At 40.3% G+C, this 12,867-nt stretch overlaps 1 long non-coding RNA gene across 8 annotated transcripts in view; it reads right to left on the reverse strand.

Annotated features, from left to right (window-relative positions):
- LOC140911441 (uncharacterized) overlaps window positions 1-12,867 on the reverse strand; it is a 66,362-nt gene that overhangs the window by 24,663 nt on the left and 28,832 nt on the right. For all 8 annotated transcript variants that reach the window (XR_012158957.1, XR_012158962.2, XR_012158961.2 and 5 more), the window contains 2 exons: window positions 8,781-8,866; window positions 5,037-5,177 (listed from right to left, as the gene is read on the reverse strand). This is a non-coding gene — a long non-coding RNA (uncharacterized LOC140911441). The remainder of the gene's footprint in view (window positions 1-5,036; window positions 5,178-8,780; window positions 8,867-12,867) is intronic.

Here is a 12,867-nt window from a genome sequence, read left to right on the forward strand (position 1 = left end):
AAGTAATTTTTTGATAGCTTCTTGCTAACTCTTTAAAGCTCTGTGTAGCTGCTGGTGTATGTTTGTGCTGGCATTTCAGAGTGGAGCCCTGGGAATAAGGAATCTGATTTCAGAGAAACAAGAGCTAACTTCAAAGCAGAGAGCAACTCTCCCCAGCTGATAGAACTTTTACTAAAAGAAAACAACAATGAAGTAAGAAACACACTAGTAATATCTCCTATTAGTCCTCTGCAATCCTTTTCAAAACTTTCTTCTCATTTATCTGATTATATACTTCCATCTCCAAATTCTCTTTTGTGATGGTTTTACCTTTTCTGTTAGTTTAGGTGTCTGATTGTATATTTCAGTGTGAGACCACATTACTTCAAAGCACATTATATTAGTGATTAAAGGGCAAAAAATAACTCCTGTAATTGCAATATATATCCTTCGAGATCTCTACAGAGTGGGGAAACCAATCTGAGGCCTATTGGATGTATGTTCTTTTAATATAGATTAAGAAGGCATTATACACTAGTAATGAGCTACACTGCGCTTTTCATTCACTGGTGCTATGGTATTTAAACATCACAGCTAATGTAGTTTAGATCATATTTTTCCTGGAGTGACATGGTTGAAATAAACAAGTTGGCCTCCAAGACATGTATTCTATATTTTAAGAAAGGCCTGGTAAATACAGAGTATGAGAAGCTCTGTTGATAACCTATTTATCTCTTTCATGGTTTAAAAATAGAATTTGTTTAAACAAAAGAGAAAAAGTAGTCATTTGGGGTCCCATCCTGCCCCTATTTAATTCAATGGGAATTTTGCCATTGACTTCAATGAGAGTGGGTCCAAATCCTAGGTGCCATTGACTTAATCTTTAGCTGGTGTAAACTGGCATATCTCCATTGCCAGTTTTCGCTGGCTAAAGATCTGGCCTGCTATATTTTTTTAAATGATTCCCAAGGTACATTATTGGTGTGCAATAACTCTTTTGCCTTACTTATGTAGAATTTTTTTCCTTTCTGCTTCTGGAAGCATAATTTGATAGCAATAATCATTATATTTTTTCCGTGGGAAGGCTCTTGAAAAGTTGCTCTTTGAGTAAAGGAGAACAGCATTAGTTTGTTTAGTTATTCTGACTGGATGACGGATGAAATGTCAGAAATAATTCCACAAAACGATGATGTGTAATCCCACAGGATGAATGCCTGCATTAGAAATCCCACTGCAAGTTTAATTTGCCAAAACGAAGCCTTCTTGCAAAACTGCTTATTACTTTTGTAAAACAGTAATAAAGTAACATTTACAAATTATAAACCAAGAGCAAAGAAAATGGCTCTGGAATTATTAGTCCTCATTGATGACTAAATACAGTTGATGTATTTGTACTAGTAAAATCAGGATTTAACTGAGAGCCTTTCTACAGTCTTGATCACATGAAGTGCTGAGCATCCTCAGCTCCCATTTGCTTCAGTGAGCATTGAGGGCACTTGGAACCTCAAAGGACCATGCAGTCCTCAGGTAAAGATCATGTGGTAGTTACTCTGCATGTGGGGACAAGGTTTTGTGGTTTTCTGACTCTAAAAGTAAACTGGAAATTTTTTTTGAAAGACATAGCAAGACTGTAAATAAAAATCTGTTTAAGTTCCCAAACCAATAATAGAATAGATATATTGCAGGCCTATTATTGTGTTTGGTCTCCTCGCACTGACTCAACATCATCCCTTCTTGGTAACAGCAGGGACTGGAGAAGCATTTGGGTTGGGTAGCATGGAGCACAGGGTCTTGTATTCCAAGTAAGAGCTGGAGGCAGCTTCCCATCACCCAAGAAGGTTCAGATGAATTCTTAGTCTACAGGGCTACATGGAGCAGCACAGTATGAATCCAGAGAGATCCAGAAGGAGCAAGGCAAAGATGGGATAGGCAGAGAGGTATCTGGGGAAAGACTTCCCTGGGGAAGAAAGATTCAATTGGTGAATAGCTTTGGGTATCTGAGTGAGAGGAATGGGGGTAAGTTACCCTATTATATCCCTAAGAAAAAAGGATTTCAACTAACAGACACTTACACAGATGGACTCCTAGGGACAGACATAGAAGAGACACAAGGCTGGAGTTTGGGTGGGAGTCACAGAATGAACATCCTCAGGGATAGAGAAGAGACAGGGTAAAGTGTTTGAAGGATAAAATTGCAGAGGGATCCACTGGGGACAAAGTTTGCAGTTAAAGGGGTTGTTGAGATTGGAGTCCCCTCTCCCAGGGGACAATGGGAGCTGTTCAAACAACTTCCTTCTGAGTGGATGCACATAATGCCTCCATCCCATAGGACAAACAGGAGGAAACAGAAAGCATTCACATCTCCTTCTCTTGGGGGGGAAAATGGTTGAGGATGCAGATAGAAAACTAGCACAAACTACAGAGAGCAGGTGGGTGAGAAATGGTGTCATATTCAGGGGAGAGAAGGAGTTCTCCATTTCTTGGGAGGCAGAATAGAGTTCACACCATTTCTTGGGAAATAGAAGAGACTGTGATTTTTATTTGGTAGAGGTCAGGAAGAGGCAACCACAGGACAAGAAGCAATTTAAGTTTTAATCTAATCTCAGTCTTATGAGTGATACATCACAGCCAGGGACTAACTCATACATTTACATGATTTAACAGATCTATTCCATTTTTAACTTTTATGGTCCATATAGACCAAAAACAACCCAAAAACCATAATGAAAAACAAAATATTTGAAAATCAGTCCCTCCTTATTTACTAGAGTTCAGGGTTCTCTATTTCTCTTGCAAGAGCTAATGACTTCACCCACAAACTTGAAGCATGACATTTTCTTCTCCTCCATGCTCTACTGATGGCCTTAGTTTTGCTCTCTGATTTGAGACATACAGAGAAAAAGTGGACTAACAAATCTTCATACAAAGTAGTTACTCTATTAAGTTAAACTAATTGTCCAAAAAGCATGAGGAAAAGGCATGCCTGTCTTTGCAGATCGCCAACCCAGGGTGTTGTTTCACTCTATTTGGGAGGTTTTTAGTTCTACACACTAGATATTCATACATTAGTGTTTAAAAGAAGTGGACCAGGAAACACATTTTTCCTGAGTGTAACTTGCTCCAGATCTTATTAGATATCTTGCATTATTAAGGTATCTTTTGTCCTAGAGTCCCAAATGTTTTCTAAATGGAAATGCATACTACACACATTTCTTCTTTGGCTGTACAGCACCAGGAATACAGTTGGTAAAGACTGTCCTTACCAGGCTTAATTCCCAGAAGTGCCCTCTAATTTTGTGGGCACAATTTTGAACCATGTAATTAATTGGGGATGGAAATGGTAGCAACTATTGGACAGCTACCTACCTGGCTTGCTCACACAGAGAGGTTGGTAGATCTCTACTTGCTACCATCTACCCCCAAAATTAATTGTTGGTGCAAAACTAGGTCCATAGAAATAGAGGCCACTTCTAAAAAATTTGGTTAGTTTGGGGAGTCTCTCTCCAGATACGAACATATTTCAGGGAGTAGGCCAATTACTAACTGATGTATATTATACCTTATCTAAAGGGCTCCCAAAAAGTGGTCTGAGGACCTTTGGGAGTCGGCTGGTCACACGGTGTTGCTCCTTCTCACTTACAGCCACTCAATTTAATGAAAATACTGTATATACTTTTGTACATTTATACAATTTTAGAATTGCTTGCATGGAATAGTGGCAATACAAAAGTATTTTACATTTACATTTACATTACACGACATTTTAGCTATCGTTTTAGCTTGCCACAGGGATGATATGTACAGGTCACATATTGGGGGAGGAGATGCTTTGTGTGATCTAAATAGGAGGTAAGTTGGTCCATGACACTCTTCATTAAAATGTAGTCTATTCTATCAGAGTTTGAGAAGTCATGTCCTATCTAATGTAACTGTGGGTGGTTTTAATTTCCCATATAAATGTCTAATCCTTTTTTTGAATCCTACTAATCTCTTGGTATCTGTTATATCTCGTAGCAATGAGTTCAACAGGTTAATTGTGCTGTATGTGTATATTTCCTGTTATCTGTTTTAAATTTGTTACCTTTCTGTTTCATTAAATGACATCTTGTGTGGGTAAATATGAGAGCCAGACTTGCCTTCTCAATACTATTCACTATCTTGTATACTTCTATCATTTCCTCTTTGGGACTGCTCAGTTTAGAGAGGAGATCAGCCAATCTCCTCTGTCTTTCCTCATATAGAAGTCTCTGTACCTCTAATCATTTTTGTAAACCACAGCCACACTGAGAGGCAAAAAAGAAAACAGTGCATGCTGGTAGACTGTAGTAATTTACAGGGTGCAATGTACATCACACACGTACACTGTGCTGGGCAGTGAACATTCCCTAAGGTTTGTGTAGCACTCCCAGGCAACAGTGGTAGGGGGCCATATAAACACATATCCCAAAAATCTTTGCATTCTCCTAGAATTTTAGCCTCACTGCTGGTGCTATAGTCCTTTGATCTTCTGTTCTCCTTTAAAGATAATAGGTCCTTAGAATTTTCCATACCAAATCAATATATTGGTCCATCAAGAATGGTAACACAGTTCCAGCAGTGGCTAATACCCAGTGCTTCAGAAGATAGTGATTACCAGAGATGTCTCTTGGGTATGGCAAATTGGGGCAACCTCTCCGGGCCCCGCACTTTGGGTTGCCCCATGGCTGCCGGTACAATTGAGCGGCACCAGGTGCGGTTGGTCCCAGACGTGATGGATTTGTCACTTCCTCCCCGGGCCCTGCACCCTCCTAAGGATTACCCTGGTGATTACCATTCCCATTACGCACCTAATGAGTGGCACAGCTCTATATATGATATATTATCTATGTAGACTGATCTAATCTTGCAGTATCCTAATCTTTTCTTCCAGTTTTGTTTTAGTTTTTTAAATGAGAAGACTGGTATTTTTCCTGTCCCGATTGGAAAGATTAAGAATAAAGTAAGGTTAACAGCAACTAAGAAATACAATTTGTGATTATCTTGGAGATATGTTGTCATACAAAAAAGAATATGTTTACCTGTATGCCTGTTGAGATGAGAAACTGCAGGGGGTAGTGGGGAGAGAGGAGGCTACAGATTGCTTCCCTTTATCCTTTCTAATGAACATTGTTCTTGAGTTCCATGGAGTAGTCAGTGAACTGGATGGTCTCTGCACAGCTCTGTTTAAAAATCAAAATAAAATTCATTGTTCCATAAGGAAAATATATTTATTGGCTTAATATTCATGTTTTACATATCTGAACCAAGGCTGCCCATCCCTTTCTCTGTGATTTTTATTTCCCCCCCCCCCCATGGTGAAACTGAGTTCCTTTGACAGAAATAACTTGAATGGAAAAGATGGGTGGTAAGGAAAAAAATACATTCTTTGCACTTGTAATAACATGTAGCACTTTAATCTTCAAAGCATCTTACGAATATTAAATCACTTCACTCCTCAGAGGGAGGGAAGTATTATTAAACTCTGTGTCTTAGTAAAACGGGTGTAAGCCCCTATCTGCATAAGATTAAGCCTGTTCCAAAGCAAGGTTAAATTCCTTGTGTTTAAGTGCGTGCATGCAGCAGCTGGCATCCTAGCTACACCAAGGCTCTCAAAATCGCTAATATTGGTGTTCGCAATGGAGGGAAATTCTTAGGAAATTTGCCCTAGTGGAGATGGAGCCAGGAGGACTTGCCAAAGCTTCAGAGTCTCTGTTCGAGCCAGAAATGGATCTTGGGAGCACCTGAATTCCAATTTTCTGCTCAGTCCACAATTCTTCCATGGTAGATATGTAGAAAAATCACTGAATAACTTCAATTTAATAAGCTCTACCCCTTTCTAATGGTGCTATGCCTATGAATTAGAGCATTACTACTAGGAGTGTTACTTACAAGGTGTACAAGCACATATCTTTATTTTTTCCATAATTAACCACAATCTCAACTATCCTGGAGACTTTAATCTACTAGAGTACTTCCTAATGGGGCACATGCGTCAGTGATGCAAATTATTCCACAGCAGCCAAGAGCTAGGTATTTATAAAGACCCTGATTGCACCCCTGACATACCAGCAAAGCAAATAAGGCTGTGTTCAGAGGGCTCTATCCTGAGACCTGCTATGGCCCCTTTCTGCTGTTTTGGTATCACAGAAGTCTACACAGGGATAAAAGACCTGCAGCTGGCCCAGATCAGCTGACTTGGGCTCACAAGGCTTGAGCTGCAGGGCTAAAAATCGCACAGTAGACATTTGGGCTCAGGTTGGAGCCCGAGCTCTGGGCTCTTTCATCTTTGCAGGATTGAGGCCATCCCTTAAACAGCCAAACCAGTAGGGGAATCACTGAGTTACATTAAAGATGGTGTAGCTCCCAGTCTTGCCAGTGAAGGGGATTAGGGGGTATGCTGGAGGTGTGGCTGGAATGCTCCACCTATCCACCCCTTGAGGGTGTTACTGCTGACATGAATTAAAGCAACCCGAGGGATCACAGGAGAACAAAGGTGACTACACCTTTATACCTCTGATGCTCACCTCATCGGGCCTGGCCAAGGCCCAGAGATCAGGGTCAATGAATTTGTTGATGTATTTCTAAGCCAAAAAACAACTCTAAAAGGACATATCAACTTTTGCTATGCAAAGCTCTTCCTGCACTTCAATACACACCAGGTCTTACCACCCAGTACAGGAATGACAGTAGGTGGGTCCATTAATTACAATATCTTATGTTGCCTCTGGTGGTGTAGGTGGAACAGAGATATATAACCTCCTAAATTATCCACAGTAGCCTCAAGATAGCAGCCAGTCTTTTTTTTCAATCCTTTCAATTATTTGAATATTCTAATTCTTTTTCTGGAATGCAGTTTGCCACTATATTTTGCAATTATTACTTTGCACAATAAATTCATAGTTTTTGAGCCTCTGTCTCTAAAAAACAAATCACCTTGAATGTGTTGTCTGTGGGAAATGAATGTGTGTGTTTCATCCAGATATATTTTAAATAACTGGGGAGGTGGGGGAAGGGAGAGTGTCTTTAATAAGAGAGCAAAAGAATCAAGACAATTTTTGTAGTAAAATCCTGACTAAGCTATGCTCTCTCTGTAACAAATCCCCTGGCAAGAAGCCTGTCAGTGGACTGTTTCCAAGATCTCAGTCTGAACAGCAGCCAGTGCTCTACAGAAGAACAGGCCCAAGATGGCTTATCACCTTTCACTTCTGACTCCTCACCCTGCTGCCTCATGCTTTGTGAACTTGAAATCTTGTGAGAGAATACTTAGCTGTCCTGTTTACAAACAGCCTACTTATTTCTCCAGATCGGCTTGGAAAGTCATATCCCGGTCACCTGATCCTGTGTTGTCACAGAAACCATGAGCTTCTGACTCTTCCTGTAGTTAAGCCAAAAAGCAGCAACATCTGACTGGTTGGAACTGGTGCTGGATTGCTAAGCTGTCATTCTTCACCGAATTCACTTTGGGCTGTAAACCCTGCCTAAGTTTTAACATGCAAGGTCATATTGGACGCCATCACTGTTCAGAAATCTTCATTTATTTGCTTCGCATGAAGAAAAGATGAATGTAGATTTTTGTTTACCTCAGCTTCAAAAGCTGATTTCTGCAGCTCTGCTCTTTTTATTCTTACTAAAGTTTAAAATTGTGCCAGCAGCTTCATGCAAATTCTTTCCCTTATTAGTTCAGTTTCCAGGCTGACATTTTTGTCTCTGTTATAATTTTCATTTGAACTAGCCATTTACTTGTTGGGTTGCTCATCTGAGTCCTGAGGCTTTGCTGAGACACTAGCCAGGAGCCAATTGCTTGATGTTTTGTTTGTTTGAGAAAAGTAATACAATAATAACTAGAAACAATGAGTCAATGCTGGTGCTCTTCTGGTTCACAATGGACCCTTGAATCCTTTCTTTCTTGTTAACAGTAAACAACACAACAACACGTCTTGTATTGGCCAGTTCTGCTGAGCTACATCCAGTAGTGCATTACATGCCATTTTATTGACTTCAGTGGGGTTGCATGGAGTAAAAATGAGGGAAGAACTTTTAACTCTACAATATTTATAGCTCCATAAACATTTAAAGATGATTCTTTAAAATCCTTCCCGCTTCTGATCTAGTGACCTAATTTAGGAAATGTTTACATTTAGGCTTGTATGCAATACTGTAGCTGTGTCGGTCCCAGAATATTACAGAGACAAGGTGGGTGAGGTAATATCTTTTATTGGACCAACTTCTGTTGGTGAGAGAGACAACCTTTCGAGCTACATTACATTATGTAGCTCAAAAGCTTGCCTCTCTCACCAGCAGAAGTTGGTCCAATAAAAGATATTACCTCACCCACCTTGTCTCACATTTAGGTTTGTAATCTGACTTGCTAAAATTAGTCCTTTTGTATCTTTCCTCCACACCAGAACTTTGGCATGGGGGAGGGTAGATCACTGAACAGTAGTAAAATCATAAGTTGCACATAATGTTCAGCTGCTTCTGTGCAGAGTTGAACGTGGTGTGTGAATACGATGTCAAATGCATGAGAAACTCTTTTATTATTCCTATAAGGACTATAGTGTGTATACCTTGCTAGAGCAGCTTCTTTGTGTTAGAAGACTATGTGCCTGCCATGTCTGATAGCCAAACAGCTGCTGCTTCTGCATCTTCTGCTGATATTGTCAGTTCATACCCTGAGATCAAGCCCAGGGCACAGTGTGGCTTTTTGCATGTCAAGATGAAAATAATCAATTCTGATCCCTTTTTAACACACGTGTTAATAGTAGAAGATCAGTAAACATTACCCTTCCCTCTGTGGCACTGAAGTCTTGAGGGGAGAATCCTCCAAAGAAGAAAGGAGTGTGGTAATGTCCTGTATTGCGTTACATCCCTGAAATGCAAGGAAAAGGACAGTGGAATTCAGACATGACAGAAGTTATCCCTCCAGAGACTACATGTCTTGAAGAAACAGTAATTGCTGAAATAAGGCTTATAGGACCAATGTCTGAGAGGCCAGCTTACACACTGAATGTAAGTGTGCAACTGGGCATACGTTTTTGCGTTTGGCCTTTGGGCCTCCTCTTTTAACAATGGGTATTGCAGTTCATAGCTGCTGCTGAAGGCAGTGGGCCATGTTGAGAGGGGCTTCAATTCCTCGTGACTTGCACTTTCCTCCAGCCCCATCAACATGTATATTACTTCAACTTACACTTGGGGGCTTAGAACTGCAAGCCCATCCCAACAGGAGCTACAGGCAGGAGAGGCGCATTCCTCCCTTTGCTCTGGCAGGGAGTAAACTACCTCACCCCTTTTCCGGATGCACATAAGTGCCCTGTTTGCCCACCAACTATTCTGGTTGGCGAGTAGAGGGGAACAGAGTCCAGGCTTCTCCCACACCTCATTCTTGCCCCACTGCCCTTGCTCAGGGGTTAGCAGCCCTGCTCTCATTCTGCAGTTGGAGTTGGAGCCTGAGCAGCCTTTATTTGACTAAATGGGGGACAGGGTTAATCCACTCTGTGGCTGAGTAAGAGCTAGGCACACGTAGTCCCTTAGGGCTTGATTCTTCAACCATATTCTTAACCCTTATTGTCAATGGGGGTGTTTGTTAGAGTGAGTATCAACTGCAGAATGGGGCCCTTAGACTCGCACCCGCTTACCAACATGTAACTGACACCACCACCACCTACGAATTTGGCCCACAGCATCTGAGTGTAGGAAAGCCTAGGGCCTCTGGTGAAACTCACACTCCAGAGAGACAAGTAGAAAGGAGCCTAGCAACAAAAGCAACTAACAGAAAGGTGTGAGAATGTGCAGATAAAAGCAGAATCGTCTGCAGCTTTACACTACTGTATCTTGTGGCTCCTGAAAGAGTCAGCGACTGCAGCTTAAGTTCCTTTATACATCTGTAAGTAGTTGTAAAGGGGCATAACTTTGAATTTGGACCTCTTTTGTGTGCATAAGATATTGGAAGAAATGCCCTAACATAGTTCACTCCTTTGTAAACAGCATCATTGGCAATATGGTGTATCCTTCCTCTTGTTCGGGGCTGGAGAAGGAAAAAATAGTTTGTTTGAATCAAAAAAAGAGTGGGATCAGAACCAGAATTGTAATACAAACAAGAAAATTAGGAGCAGAACTTGCAGTAAATCTACAGGCCTAGCAGAAAGTCTCCTGCAGACTAACTTAAATATAGGAGTATTTGTTAGTGTTAATGAGGTAATTATTCCAACAGACAGGGACGCATGCAGATGTGGGGGTTTTATACTGGGCTACACTTTCCAATGTGCCACCAACACTCACAATTTAAAATATGTCCTTTTATTTATTGTTAGAAATTTCTATACAATTATACTCTGTCTTTAGAATCCAAACAGAGGCAGGAGAAAAGAGTCTCTCGTTCTTCTCCCCTGCCTATCCCCATTAGAAATCCTATCCGTTCCTGGTCCGTCCTTTTCTCAAACAAGATCCCTTCCATCTCCCTACCCATCTCCTGACTCCTAAAACCACTTGAGGATTATCCAGTACCCTGAGTGTTGAGACAGATTTATTTTGCAGAAAATCCCATTTTAAATCTGCCAGGTGCTTGGTAGGATGCACAGGTTCAAAATGCTCTGCAAAATTTTAGCACATTATTTTTGAAGGAATCTAGTGAATGGATATGCCATGGTACTACCCTGTGCTTCTTCCCATGTAAGAGGAAATAAATCAGCATCTCATCTTAATAATATGCAGGGTTTTCCCATTAGATCCCAGAATCTCCCACTGTAGATATACAACATTTTCTGGATATCAACAAAGCGCTTGAAGTATTATTTATACTCAGGGCTAGAATGATTGCCAGGAAAATAATTGTTTAAGAACTGGAAATCAGAAAACAAAATTAACATTACTGAATGATATTCAGGCCTCAGTGATTTGGCACACTCAGCAAAGACCACATGTCAGTTAAATGACAAATATGAAAGTTCCAAAAAACATATGGTGATGTTTCTGGAAAATCTCTGACAAAGCTTAATGTAGTCAGCTTTCAGCTTTGTATACACTTTGTGGGAATTCCAAGTTATGACACTTTGATTTCTATTCATGCTCTATAAGAATTTCTTAGGTTGCAGGGGTGGGGGGTTGTTTTGTTCATTAAAAAATAATTAAAATTTTTAAACTTTGAGGAAAGAGAGCTAAACAAATTAAGCTCTCACCTACTAAATAACAGACATAAAATTCATGTTTATATGAACTATTAGTCTCTTTGATCAAAGTAAATTGCATTTTTATGTTCTTCTGTTTGGACCCCAAGTGTTGCTGTGTTCCATGTCATCTCTCTTGTTCTCTCTGTCTCCCTTTGAAGTCTATGGTGTTTCAGACCCTTGGAATCATTATGAAGTGCAACCTGGAAAATTCTCAGAGCCAAGACAAAATATTCTGGTATCCAAAAAAGTGTCATTAAGAAAGCTATGTCCCAGACATACCAATGTCAGTGAGTCCTAGGGTGATCTAGGCTACTCTGCGTAGTGCCTTAATGTAGGTTGTTCCAACTTGCAAACCAAAGTTGGAACATTTTAAGAAACAAAAGTGGCAAGGATAATACATGTAATTTGATTTCTTGGGACTGTCTGTCTTGTATTTATTCTCTGTCCTGGGCTACATTTGTCTATCATCTAATTGTAGGTACCTTGCACTCCTTGTCCCCTTCCCATGGCTTGACCATTGGGTTTGGCTGAGCTGTGTTTAGTACAGGACCTAAACTTTGCCACACATTTGTGTCTTCCCCCTCTGCAATCTCAATCTTCCAGGTGCTGGTTCATCCTGGCCCAAATTAGAGTAGCCTAAAGGCTGATCTAACTAGCATAACTAATAATAGCTCTGGGGATTTTCATGGCTTAGGACACCTTTCAGCTACTAGTGCAGAGAATCAGCACTAATGATCTGGTACCACATATCTGGAATGTTACCCACCCCTACATGTACAGCATTTTAAAACCCAGCTATTACTAAATCTGTATTGAGATGGCCTAGTTCCATCACTTTTTCTATCAATTATATAAACTTGACTATGAATATATTGTAAGAGAAATTAAAAATTTAAGGCAAAATTCTCTTGTATCTGCAGTGTAAATTTCTATTTCATATTCTGCATTTATTCCCTATACAGAATTCTCCAGTGATGTCACTGGGAGCGCTTTGTGTGAAATGAAGACTGGGAAAAAAAAATTTACTCTTTGATGCATCTTCTGCACCAGGCATGTAATACCAGTTCTATTCTTCTACACCAGTGCAAATCCAAAATAACTCAGTAAAAGCCATCGAGATGCTCCAGATTTACACAGATGCAAATGGGAGCAGAATTTGGTGTGTTTTCGGATATTTAAGTGAGCAAATGTTCGTCCTGAGTCATTTTGTTTACATTTAACTTTTGCTGTTTGGTGTACATCATCATGGGAATTCTCATGACCCTGCACAATAGGAAAAGAGGGTGAGAAGAATGGGAAATTGTGGAGATACATGTGCAAGGAGTAACTTCCTTGTATACTCCTTCAAAGTACACAAATTAAGAGGTCAAAAGTGGCCAGTTTCAATAATCCAGCCAAAAGACCTTATGCGCATATTGGCTGCATGCCACAAAGCAAAGAAGTTTGCAATAAGCTAATAGGAAAAGAAATAGTAAACCACTTGCACCAGTTACAAATACCAAAGTATTAAGTTCCTGTTTGCAGAACCAGTACGCTAAGGAACAGCACAGCACAATATAGAGATTCCACATGTACTCCACACAACACACATAAGTTGCCAGAAGGGGAATGGCCAGGAGCAAAGAATCTTTCAGCAAAATTGCACTGAATGAATCACCAATGAAAACTATAGAAACAGTAAGAGGAACAGCCTAGCAAAGTTCAT

The sequence above is a fragment of the Lepidochelys kempii genome, chromosome 5 (assembly GCF_965140285.1).
Source record: "Lepidochelys kempii isolate rLepKem1 chromosome 5, rLepKem1.hap1, whole genome shotgun sequence".
Lineage (NCBI taxonomy): Eukaryota > Metazoa > Chordata > Testudines > Cheloniidae > Lepidochelys > Lepidochelys kempii.